The following is a 12,659-nucleotide window of genomic DNA, read 5'->3' on the forward strand; positions in this document are numbered from 1 at the left end:
AAATCATAACAAAAACGCAATTGCGTTCTGTCTCTAAAAAAGTAAAACGGGGTAAATCTTATGTTATTGATTCCATTATTTTATGCTAGTAAGTAACTATATGTATATTTCACCACAAATAAGCATTACGCCATTGCAAAATCATATATGCCGAAAAAATATGGAAATCTGAAACCCCAGATTTCGTTTTGACACATTTTACAGCTTTAATATTTTCATAGAACAGGTCAATATACCATTCAACTGACTTATAGTCCAAATGTATTGTCCTCCCGTTGACCATAGCATTGGGTGTCTGCACGATTATATGGGGGGGAGCTGGTTTTTTTGGAATTTTAAAATATAAAATTTTAGCTCTGGTGCATAATTTGCCTGAATGATCTCTTTTTTAGAAAATAAATCTTTAAGAAATGTCTTCTACATTTTTGTATAAAAAATTTTCCACATGAGGAACAATTTTGTTGTGTAAAAATCAAATATTCATTTATTGGGGGCTACAACCCTTTAGCCCCCCCCTGAGGGCACTTTTTGTTAAGATTAGGTGAAGAGGGTATTCAAAATTATTGTGTCCTAAAAGGGCTTAAAATTCTCCATTTTTTGTTTTTCAATTTTTATGCACGAGAGTAATTCAGATGAACAACAATTCATAATATTGATATTTGCTCTTCGTGAGTTTTTCTCATGATATGAGTTAATTTTACATAATTATTCTGTTTGTAACCATTTAAGGAAGTCTGAATAATTAATCTCGTGTTTGATTTTATTGGATGGTTGGAATTGAATTGTTGATGAGGCTTTATATTTCGTATCAATCGGATCGACCTTCGTATTGATTAAGTTTGATTCCAAATATTGATGTACTTCACGCTTAATTTTGCATTTTTTATATCCATAGTTTTATAAATTTCACCATCAATATCTGGGGATGATTGATTCATTAATGATAAAATCTGCTTCGTTTTATGGAGGTTTTTTTCAACAGCTTCCCTTAATGTATTAATTCTCCTTTTAATCTTGAAGTTATTTGGAGTCTTTTCCATGAATATATGGTTAACCAAGGAAGTCTATAGATAAGAGGAAGGGACATGTTCATTATCAAATTTTTCTTTCAATCCAAATAGCATCTTGGTCATATTGATAATAAAATTGGAAATGTCCAAATCGGAAATATTCATACGATTTTGTCCCTTCGATTAATCATCATTAAAAGATGAAAGCAAAATATAATGCCACATCCATCAGGGCAATTTTATAAAATTCTATTTCAATTTGACACTTAAAACTATAGCTAATCATAAATGACATGAAATAGAGTGATGCAATATGTACCTTTCAGATGTATAATTGGTTAATCGACCAAAAATGATTATAGCTTTAGATGTTCCTCAAAAAAGTAGACGATTCGAATCAACAATGCGAAGCACCTTATTATGTAGGTTCTTGACTGCAAAATAACATTTCATATCCGGTGCCTTTTATCTTAATCTAAAAGATCCCTTCATAGTCAATAGTTTCAACCTTTAAATCTATTTATATATTTGAAACCCCTTTTCTTAAACAATCATAATTTCTGGGCTCCTGCTGGAACATGGGACACTATGCACTCTGCGTATAAGTTAGATGTGATCCTGTTTCATTTCCTAAACCATATAATCTAGCAACGGCCCTTGTTTTAAGCTCTTGTTACGAAACCGATCCTTATAGAATAGAATCGAGACTGATAAAGCTGAAGCAAGACTGTTGACCGATTGAACTGCTGAACCTGAACTGGACACAACCTTAGTGCTACAGACAACTTCTTTATGTTGTATGTAGTTCGAATTGAGATGCCAATGGTATCTGCAGCCTTTTCAGCACTCACATCGGAGTGACATGGGATATTAACAAAACTTGTATACTTTGGTTCCAGCTGTTGTTTAGTGGCGTAATGGAAAATAACTGGAACAAAATCGTAATTAAATGTGTTTTCTTTTTTTATTTGTATAGTATTTTCCACCAGACTCCTGCGACATCCCATTCAATGATGTATTGCGATAGAGGTACTTTCTAGACTTTATGTCTGTTTTCATTTCTAACCACACAATTGGTTTGTTATGTAGGAATATAGAATGGTTATGATAATTTTGTAAGGCCTGTTCGCATACAATGTTTGATAAATGGGCTTAGCAAGTCGTGGAAGATTTATTATTACAATATCAAATTCAAATCATTAGTCATAAACTGTAATTTATATTTGTCAGTCTTTGAACACATAATTCTAGTCGATTTTATTTCTTCATCTTCGAGTTAGTTAGATTTTTTCAGATAAATAATTCCTACAAACAAGAAACACTTGTTAAATCAATTCATGGTACGTTTACTCAACTCTCCACCGTGTGACATGTAGTATAATTCTAAGACACACTAACTAGATATTTATTACTATCAAAGACTGCAATGGAGATGAACTGGGGCATAATTGAGTCAGTTGTTGTATCAGGATGACATTGGATTCCTTTAAATATTAGTCTTTTTGCTGAATGTTCAGAAAGAGTCAAATAAATTTTAAACATTCAACACTATTTAAAACCCTTTTTGTCCCTGGTATCTAATTAGGTGACTGATAATTTTTCCTCCGATAACATTTTGCCTCAAGGATATTTTCCTTAAAATATAAGTCAATGTGGGTTATACGTCGTTATTTTATACTTCAGCTCAAAATTGATGTTCCCTATTTTTTTAATCAAAATGTGTCGTGTATACTAAAATACAACGCTTGAAATGGTTGTTTTCTCTTACTTATTTTAGACTTGTTCTTCAATCCATTTCTTATTTGTTGGCCTCAGGCAAAGCCTGAAAAATCAAAAGAAGAAGAGTGGATGACGTATGACGCTTTTACCTACTTTTGCTTATATATATATATAAAATAAACTGATCCGAACATATTGAAAACAAAATTTCAATGAAACATATAAAAACTTATCATAATTGACTTGATATTACATTAATCATTATTAAAGGTATACTAAATATTATTATTGATATCCAGATATGGAGATCGAGGGAAAAAATAGGGTATTAATATATACAAATTATAAAATTATAGTAGTATTTCGGATTATAGTATAGTCTTTTTTTTTCTTTGAAGAAACTTGAATATTTTATTTGTGTCCATGATTATTATTCAAATTCAGTTAAAATAAAAATAAATCAATGGAGAGGTTACGTGATATATATTAAGATTAGCTTGCGTTATTTTACATATGTAAAAATTTGGATTTTCAATACATAAAGCTAAAAAACACAACAAAACATGTAATCTAAACGATCTTAATATTTTAAACTTTGCCTGCCGTTCGGTTAAAATATATTTGGGATAAAATTTTTGTTTCTACAGAGTCTGCTTTTAGTTGTTGGGCCATATCTACAAGACAATCTTCTTTTTTTCATTTTTATTCCACATTCCTCTTCTATTTATGGTTCCGCAATTTTCCTCACAGGATCAAACTACATTCGTAGAACAATTGGAAGGAGGATTCAATATGATTTATCAGCTTCATTTTCTTTGGATTTTTTAGTGAAAAATGTTGAGGTTGCAAGTCAGTATCTCAATCATTTTTCTTTGTAGCTGAGGAACGGATTCCTCAAAACGGATTTCCATCCCAATTTCCCGATCTCTGAGTTAAACCGGCCCAAATTCTGGAGAAGCTTAGAGACAAAGAGGAACGGAGGGTTACCACTCTTGCTTTTCTCTATCTCTCTCCCAATATATTTCCTTTTTTTAGTTCTTAATGCCGTTAATTTTTTAGATATTTGAGAGGGTTTTTGCCTTTTATGTAACATACAATAACTTTTCACTTAATTTTTATCAGAAATCCCATTTTTTTATATTCAAGACATTTTTTCATCTCTTCATTCTAAATGCTAAAATGCTCCAAATTTTCCATTAGCAATTGTAATTAAATGTTTTTCTTTCTTCTTTCTGTAGCCATTTTGAGACCAACATTTTTTTAAGATTCTTCGAGATATTGTTTCTATTCTTTCCAACGTGTACCAAGGTGAATATATACCGTAAATCATCTATTTTCTAGATCTTCTATTACTTTTTCTATTTTTTGCAGGTTTCTTGGCATTCTAGGAGGGATATTTTTTGTATCAACTAGATCAAAGAAGTATCCCATTTTTTTCTCTGCTAGGACCATACACCGTGACAAGTCGAATTCTCTTTATGAAAATATTAAGATCCAGGACAACGTAGTTACCACCTTCATCAATTTTTTTACCATTGCCTACAGGCCATTTTTAATAAGCACCAAAACTTCCTGGGAAGGATGAGACGACCCAAGTATTGCGTGAGATGGGAAAGTCACATGCAAAATTGGTACAAGTTGGTTTATTTTATTTTCTTTTGTTAATCGGGTGTCACATAAAATTACTATAAACGTAACCCTATGAACTGAAGATAATTGGATCTATGGTCACTCCGGAGTTTCTCTTTCTAATTACTGGTCCTGTTTTTAATTTTAATGTGAGAGCCTTGGGTCTTATTCATTTCTGATTTTATTTCTACTCCAAATCTATCTTCCTTGGGTTAAGGAGCATCTTTTTATACTGTTTAACTGTTATATTTTCATTGTGACATCCTATGAGGTGTGTCTAAAATTAAAACAGTTTGACTACTGTCGTCTTGCATTCTCAAAATCAAGTTGTACTATTTTAACTTTAACTGGCAGGAGAGAAGGAATTTCCGAGGTTCAGCTTCAACTACAATCATTAAATTAGTATTAAAGTATAAATCACCAGGTTCGTCTGGCCTCCCATTCTAATTTTATGAGGTATTTGCCAAAGAAATTTCACCAATACTAGTGTCGGTGTATAAAGATATCTTCCAGAAGGGATATGTCCCAGAGTTTATAAACAGAGTTATCATCATTATAATCCACAAGAAAGAAAAAGACCCTCTACTAATAAAAAAACATAGACCAATCACGTTATTGAATACATCACATAAACTATTGGTGAGGATCTTAAACCAAAGGTTGCTCGGATTCCTTCCAACTGTTATATCAAAAAACCAAAAAGGGTTTATAAAAGGCCGCAATACAGATTACATCTCCAAATAAATACAAGACGCTATAGAAGAAACAAACACCAGTAAAATAGACCAGACAACTCTACTTATTAATTTCCAAGGAGCTTTTGACTCAATTTTTTAGAAATATATAATTGCCCAACTTCTCAAATACGAAGATGTGTAGAAAGGCTGCCTCCAGGGAAGCCCTCTTAGGCCAACACTATTTCAAATAGTCATAAATGGTTTCAATGAGACCCTTTCATCTTCCAAGAACATAAACGGTCTGGAAACAGAGCTTGGACGCTTGAAATGTGGAGGATTTAATATTTTTTCACACAGGACCTCTTTCTGAATTACGGACTTCGATTAATGTTGTGCTCATGGCTATGGAAATTGTAAGAACCGATCGGGTCTTTAAATAAATAAAGAGAAACCCAAATTTATATGATCTATCAAATCATAACTTCAGGTATACTTCCCTGACTTCGAAATCGTAGAAAGTACCAAGCTCCTCGGGATTTTCATTGTTTTGAGCTAAAAAAATAAGTGAAAATGCCAAGCTTATCAATAAATTACAAAAGTCTTCACAATAATATATATTCTATAAGGGATTAATACTTAAAAAGGATCTACATAGACATAACTATTAAAATATATCAACACGTAGATAAAAAGGTACATTACTATCTATTTAAAACAAATTCCTACGTCATGAGCTAAAAGTATATAAAAGGCAATACAAAACATTTAGTGCAAGGGCCCCTATGGGGCCCATCGAAGTTAATAAAGTCTTCAAGAAAATAGTGGCCACATGGTCGAAAATTGGTTGATCTTCATCCTGTATCATGTCTTCCCTCTTCTAGGATCAAACGAACCGATAAATTATAATAAGTTTCATCAGCGCCGAAGAGATTTATAAATCAACCAGATCGACATCAGTAGGACATCTATGGAGCAGGGCTTTCAAACCTTTTGCGAGAGAGTGTATGACTCTCAGGAGAGTATTATCAAAGCCTAAAAAAACATCCACTCCCATGAATAAAAAAAAACTTGGGGAATCTTTTGGGAAAATTTGTGGATATGCGCCCAAAATATATACGATGAATCCATTCATGGACTCGGATGAAAAATGGATCCGGTATGGAATGTCCATTCTTCATCCTCATTATTTCTAAATTTGTCAATCTCAGATGCAACGAAGAGGAGTTGCTCCTTCTGTGGATAAGAAATCGAGATAAGCTGACACATGTTTTACAAGTTCTCAAGGATTTAAGATAGTAGGTAGGACGTAGAGAGGAATATTCTTGTGGAGTACAGGATGAAACTAGACGTCCTGGATTTTGAATGAATCTGATTTCATCTGTGAGTCTAAAAGAAGTCAACCCCTTGGCAATGCTCTAAAGAAGAGGTAAGACAACTGCTCACTTTTGATGCATATGCTTATAACTGTCCTTCTTTTACAGGTATCTCAAACCAGATGTAGTCCCATCCCTATAGCCAAACTGTCCCAACTCCTTCTTAACTCCTAAAGCTTCGTCAAGGCCAACTCAAGCTGTACCGCAATGCTCAAAAGTTCAATAAAATAAGTTCTGTGGAAGAACTTGTTTACAAATAGACCAAGGAGACACTCCCATCATACTTCATCCTCATCACAAAACCAAGTGTTGCCTTTTGAAACTATCCCATGATGAGAAATTGGGCACCCAAGTAGTATCTGTATCAAATTTGAGACAGATATGTCATTCAAAATGTACCACTCTGGTGTGTTGATTGACAAAAAGACAGTGTCACACATCGCCTCAGAAGGTAAGGTCAACATTTTGATTCAAGCCATCAATTTGGCTTCCTGTCTGGGATCAAAAGTCTTCTTTTTGACTCAAGAATTGAATCAAACAGAGACCTAGGAAGGTATTTTCAACAAGTTAGTGAAGTTTCTCAACTGCTCAGAGATTGAAACTAAGCAGCCTTCTAAGCTCTCTTTCATTCATGAGCAAATGGCTCTTCTCTTCACCATACCAACAGCTAAATAATATTCACCTTGTCTTCTTTCAGCTGCACTCATGGGGGACAACGTGAGCTCAGGGCTATGTGGAATATCCTAAACGTCAGACACCTAGATTTGGCTATGAAAAGAGAGATGAGCTTTGTGAACCAATCTCTGAGAAGAACAAAGTTGGCCTCTCTTTCTTGAGAGATTTGGTCGACTTTCTAATCTAGTGGCAAAACAGTAAAGCACTTGGCCTCAGAAACTATCCTAGCAACAAAGCAGACGTGCTTTGCTGCAGCAGATCTGGTAGATTATCTTCTCCTAGATAATGACTTCTCCTATGAACTCCTCGGCATGTTCAAGTCTGATCCCATTGAAAGAAGGTTTGGCTGTTACAGACAACTAAGTGAAGGTATCTACTACATCAGCGTGAGACAGATACTGAAATTATAGAAAAATATTCGTATTCCAAGTCTTGTCAAATTCTCAGGTAAATATGATATTGGTTAATAGTAAGCTTCTTTATTGAGGTATTACTTATATTTACAATTTAATAATATCATAACAATATTTGACTTTTTTAAATTTTCAGGTCCGAATACTTCAGAAATTAAAAGTCTGCTGGATGAAGACATGGTAGAAGCTGAGCTCATGGATACTTTCTACTTAGTTGCCTGGTATATTGGTTTTTCTTTGACAAAGAAGATCAGCTGTACATCATTTCAAGAGTTAATGGTCATCATAGACACACCTCCGGACTCAATAACCTTCGATAGCCCAACCAATTAGCATGTAAACCAGCTATGTATTGTCTTTTTTTATACTTTTAGATCATGACGTAGGGATTTGTTTTAAATAGATAGTAATATACCTTTTGTTTTACGAGTTGATATATTTTAATAGTTATGTCGATGTACATCCTTTTAAGTGTAATCCCTTATAGAATATATATTTAGTGTATGATTGTACCCCAAAACAAAGGGTCTTCTTATTCGCTTTACCCCGGTCCGTTACTTCCGTTTGTTGGTGGTGTTGGTAGAGCACTACAGGAGGCGACGAACATGGTGAAACTACTACTGAAGGCTCACGCTTGCCGAGCTGAGATGCAAATGTTCCAGGTTGTAACTTGGAAGTGAGGACGAGTTCAGGTGTAAAAAGAAATTGGAACTCGTGGCATTGGTGAGAGAGTACATCGAGGGTTGTCGCTGTGATCCCAAGTCCTTAGATTTCAACGATGGGGCTTCAGGCACGACGGAACAGCTGGTGCTACTCTCCATTCGTGAAGGATGGTCCACGAAGGGGCCATAGATGGTCGTCATGGTGGGACAAATTCGAAGTTTATGTGTCATTGTTTGGGAAATTTTCCCTGGAACTTAAAAAGTATATCCTGCTTCACTGTGCTGGAACAGAGGTCCAACAATAGTTCGACACCATATAGATTGTTACATTGCCTGAAGAGGATGTCTTCACCTCGACAGTAAGGGCAATTCGGGGATCCTTTCTCCCCACCGGAAAGTCTGTTGCTTGAACCCTTCCTCCTACCTGAGATGAAACAGGGGGTCGGGGAGCCTGTGGATGATATTGTGACTCGGTTGCGTGGCCAGGCAAAGTTTGGTCGCTTTTGCATGTGGAAGCTGCAAAGTTTCGTTCGAAACCGAAATTATTCTCGACGTGGTGGTTAAGAATACGTCGTCCCCACGAGAGAGGCAGCACAAAATTGACAGAAGTGTTGCCATTAGCCAGAGCATTGGAAACCTCTATCAGCCACGCCAAAGAAATGGGATCGAGTGAAACTGTAATGCCATCAGAGTATAAGGGGCCAAAGGAGTTCCGTCCCTCCAAAGGGACGTGGTCGACACAAAAGGCTGATCCAAAGATGGACAGAGGGAACTGCAATTTTTGTGGAAGAAACTATGTCTTCCAGAAGTCAAAATGCCCTGCGTTTGGCAAGGACTCTTCCCGGTGTGGGAAGATGGGCCATTTTAGAGTATGCTATCTGGCATCTGTCCCGTCTAGTTCTTCCATATCTTTCCAGTTGAATGATGGTATAGGGATATGACCTATGCCTTCCTGAGGATAAGTGGGAGAAGAGTGAAACTTTTACTCGACCTTGGATCGAACGTGAATATCTTACCAAAACATGTGGTTGATATTTCAAAGGTGATCAAAAATACGCGTCCAATGGAGGTTTCTGGTGGGAGAAAGTCAAGACTGGGGGCTCTATTGGGTTGTTGGTTGCATTAAATAGTTCTGACCCGGTGCTTCGTAAGTTTATTGCATCTCCTATTGGGTAGCCAATCCTTGGTTTTCGTGATTGCCTAGATTTCGGGTTGGTGAAGTTCAGCAATTTTATCAACGCATGTACGGCTGGCACTTCTACGGAATCCCGTGTGGAAACTCTAAGGTAGAAGCATAATTTTATATTCGACAACTGCAAAGGAAGTACAATGAAACATACACATGCAGTGATCCACCTGCAAAATAATACTCGTCCCTGTTACATCAGAGGACAATCAGTGCCACTTGCTCTCCGTGAGAAGGTCACTGTGGAGATCCGAGAGAGGGAGAAGCGTGGTCCTCAAACCAGATGGAAGTGTTTGGGTTTGTGCCGACTTTACTCTAACCATCTCTCCAGTAGTGAACAAGATGTTGCACCCACTCCCTCATTTAGATGAATTGTTTGCAGACCATGCTCAGGCCCGGTTCCTCTCCAAATTAGATTTCTCAAGGTGTTATGAACAATATGAATTTGAAGAAAAATCATAAGATTTTTTGGTTATAAATACACAGTTAGGACTTTATAGATATAAAGTCTTACCTTATGGTATGGCCTCGGCTCCTGCTATTGTGCAGGCAGCACAAGAGAGGCTATTGAGTGGTATTTGGTGTTCAAGATTTATATAGATGATGCCCTCATATTCTCCAGAAGTAAGGAGGAACACTTTCGTATTCTAAATGAAGTGTTCAGTCGAATCTCAAATGCTGGAGGTTGTCTGAAGCCCAGCAATTGTATCCTGATGGGTGAGGAGTTAACTTATTTAAGGTTTCGCATATCCCAAAGGGGCTGATCCCTGGATCCAGAGTTGATTCGACCGGTTCTGGACATTCCTCTTCCTGCATCGTGTACTGAGGTGAAATCGTTCTTGGGACTTGTGCAATACTATGTTCATTTTTTACCATATCTATGAGAGGAAGCTTCTCCCCTCCACGAACTGATGAAGAAGGACATTGACTTCTCGTGGTCTGAAAAAAGACAGGTGAGTTTTCAAAATAGAATGTCTGCTATAGCTAACTCACTTGTTCTCACTCATTATGCCCCGTCTCTGCCAATGGTGTTGTAGACTGATGCCTCCCCTTTTGGCCTTGGGGTCGTTCTAGCACAGTTGGAAATGGTATGGAGCGCCCGGTGGCGTTTGCTTCAAGAAAGCTATCAAAGAGCAAATCTAACTACTCGCAAATTGACAAAGAAGCAACATGAATTATTGATGGGTTGAAGAAATTTGAAAGATATTTGATTGGTCGTCATTTCAAGATCAAGACGGCCCACAAACCACTCCAATATATTCTCAACCCATGTAAAGACTTGCCAAGTTTCTTCTCTAACCGTCTTGCTAGATTTTCAATGTTATTGTCGACGTTTGATTACTCAATCGAACATGTGAGGGGTATCGACCATTCCCACGCGGATGATTTTTCCCATGTACCAGTCGACGATCCTCCGTTTCTGGATGATCCCACAGAATTATTACAATGTAGAGCTATCTCTAGCTCATGCTCTTCTGAATCGTCCCTTACAGGAGGATCAAGAGCTTTGCAGCGCTGTGGAGGCTGCTAGAAGTGGTGTATGGGACAGTACCACCCTCAGGGCCCACTCCCAAATGCAGAATTGTTTATCCCTCAAGAATGGCTTGTTGTTATGGGGTGTCTGCCTCATCGTCCCTCTTCCCTTGAAAAGAAAGTTCATGGAAGAGTTGCATTTGACGCATCAAGGCGTTGTAAAAATGAAATCTGTGGCTCGAAGTGTGATTTGGTGGCACACCTTCGATAATGATGTTGAGGATTTTGTATCAGTGTGTCGCACATGTTAGGAAAGTGCTCCAGCCCCGGCGTCACAATTCACTCCCTTCTCGCCTGCGAATGTATGGGAAAGAGTCCACGTAGATGGAAAGATAACGGGCAAAATGTTTTCATAATAACGGATGCTTGGTCCAAGTGGATAAATGCGGTGTACATGACAAATACATCGTCAGAGGCTATGTTTAGGCATCTTTTTGCGTGGTTTTCGCGTTTTGGATTCCCGAAGAAAATACATTTGGACAATGGCTCACAATTCACAAGTGATTTTTTCAAAGTAAAGATGTCCGAATGGGGGGTAGCCCATTCCTTCTCTCCCCCATATCATCTGAAGTCCAATGGGCAAGCTGAAAGAGGAGTAAGGATTATTAAAAATGGGGTAAAGAAAAATATAGGAGCATCACTTGAGGAAATCTTGTTTGCCTTCAGAGCAATGCCGTTGGAAGTGTGAATATAGCAATTGAATTATTTTCCAAGGTATTTTCCAAGCTAATAACATCTATTTGAAGACAAATTTCCGTCTCCCTCTGTTCATAAGAGAAGGGTAGCTGAAGATCTTTGAATCTTGTGCAGACATTGATTGGTTTATTTAATCTAATAATGTATCTCGCCCCTCTCCCCCCACCCCCAAAAATGTCATTCATTAGTCTATAATAAAATAAACAAAACCCGAACCCACCTATCCGGGGATGTTAAAATTATAAGCAAACTAAGGCCACTGTGGGTATATGGAAGATAACCACATATGAGTAATATACACCGTTTATAAAATATCAGCAAATCCATTAAAAACCAATCAGAAGCCTCTCTAAAAAAATGGAGTCCGAAAATAAAAAAATGTAACCCGACTCGTCCGGAAATTAAGAGGAGCAAAGGTTATGTTCCCAGTTTGGTCCAACTATCATGTTAAAAATTGAGCTTCACCCGAAAGTTGGCTTAGGTTCGGGGTCACCTTTTTTCTTCGTACCCATTATGACAACCCTCTGAATAAACATAACCCTTAGCATTTGCCTATATTGTCTATACCACGGGTCAGCCTTTCTAGTAAATAAGGTTACTCTGAAAATATAAGTCTGTTCAGCTTTTTTTTAAAGAAGGGAGGTAGTTGAAAATAAACTGGAGGTTGCCCTTATAAACTGCCTTGAGGCTATTTTAAGACTGTTAAGAAACGAATCAATTGGAATAAATTTGACAACATTTTATAAAACTTGAGAGCATTGTCTTTACTAATATATTGGAGCCCTTTACGTAGATATATCAGGACATATGAGATTGCCAGTTTTGCTTTTAGTCTGCTACGCCCTTGAGGTTCATTTTTACGAATAGCGAAACAAAAAAGGAATTTATAAATTAATGAATGTTGTGTAGGTCAGACTTTTTATTCTAGATAAATAATAAATAAATAATTCAAAGATGAACTATTGAATGGAACAATGAACAGAAAAAAAAAATGAACGGCGAACAGAAAGATTTCACAAAATACATGATTCAACGGAAAAAGAATGAAAAGATACAAGTCTGGTTACATACATTACGGCTTTCTTG

General features: G+C 36.7%; 1 long non-coding RNA gene across 2 annotated transcripts; it reads right to left on the reverse strand.

Annotated features, from left to right (window-relative positions):
- Positions 1-5,634: 5,634 nt before the first annotated feature.
- LOC139906930 (uncharacterized) lies at positions 5,635-11,721 on the reverse strand. Of its 2 annotated transcripts, XR_011783150.1 has the most exons (5): positions 11,519-11,721; positions 10,338-11,461; positions 9,499-10,283; positions 9,175-9,439; positions 5,635-9,110 (listed from the first exon to the last, which is right to left on the reverse strand). It is a non-coding gene; the product is annotated as an uncharacterized lncRNA (long non-coding RNA). The 2 variants fall into 2 exon arrangements; XR_011783149.1 differs by lacking the exon at positions 11,519-11,721 and having other exon boundaries at positions 9,175-11,197.
- Positions 11,722-12,659: the final 938 nt, after the last annotated feature.

The sequence above is a fragment of the Lepeophtheirus salmonis genome, chromosome 13, assembly GCF_016086655.4.
Source record: "Lepeophtheirus salmonis chromosome 13, UVic_Lsal_1.4, whole genome shotgun sequence".
Classification (NCBI taxonomy): Eukaryota; Metazoa; Arthropoda; class Copepoda; order Siphonostomatoida; family Caligidae; genus Lepeophtheirus; species Lepeophtheirus salmonis.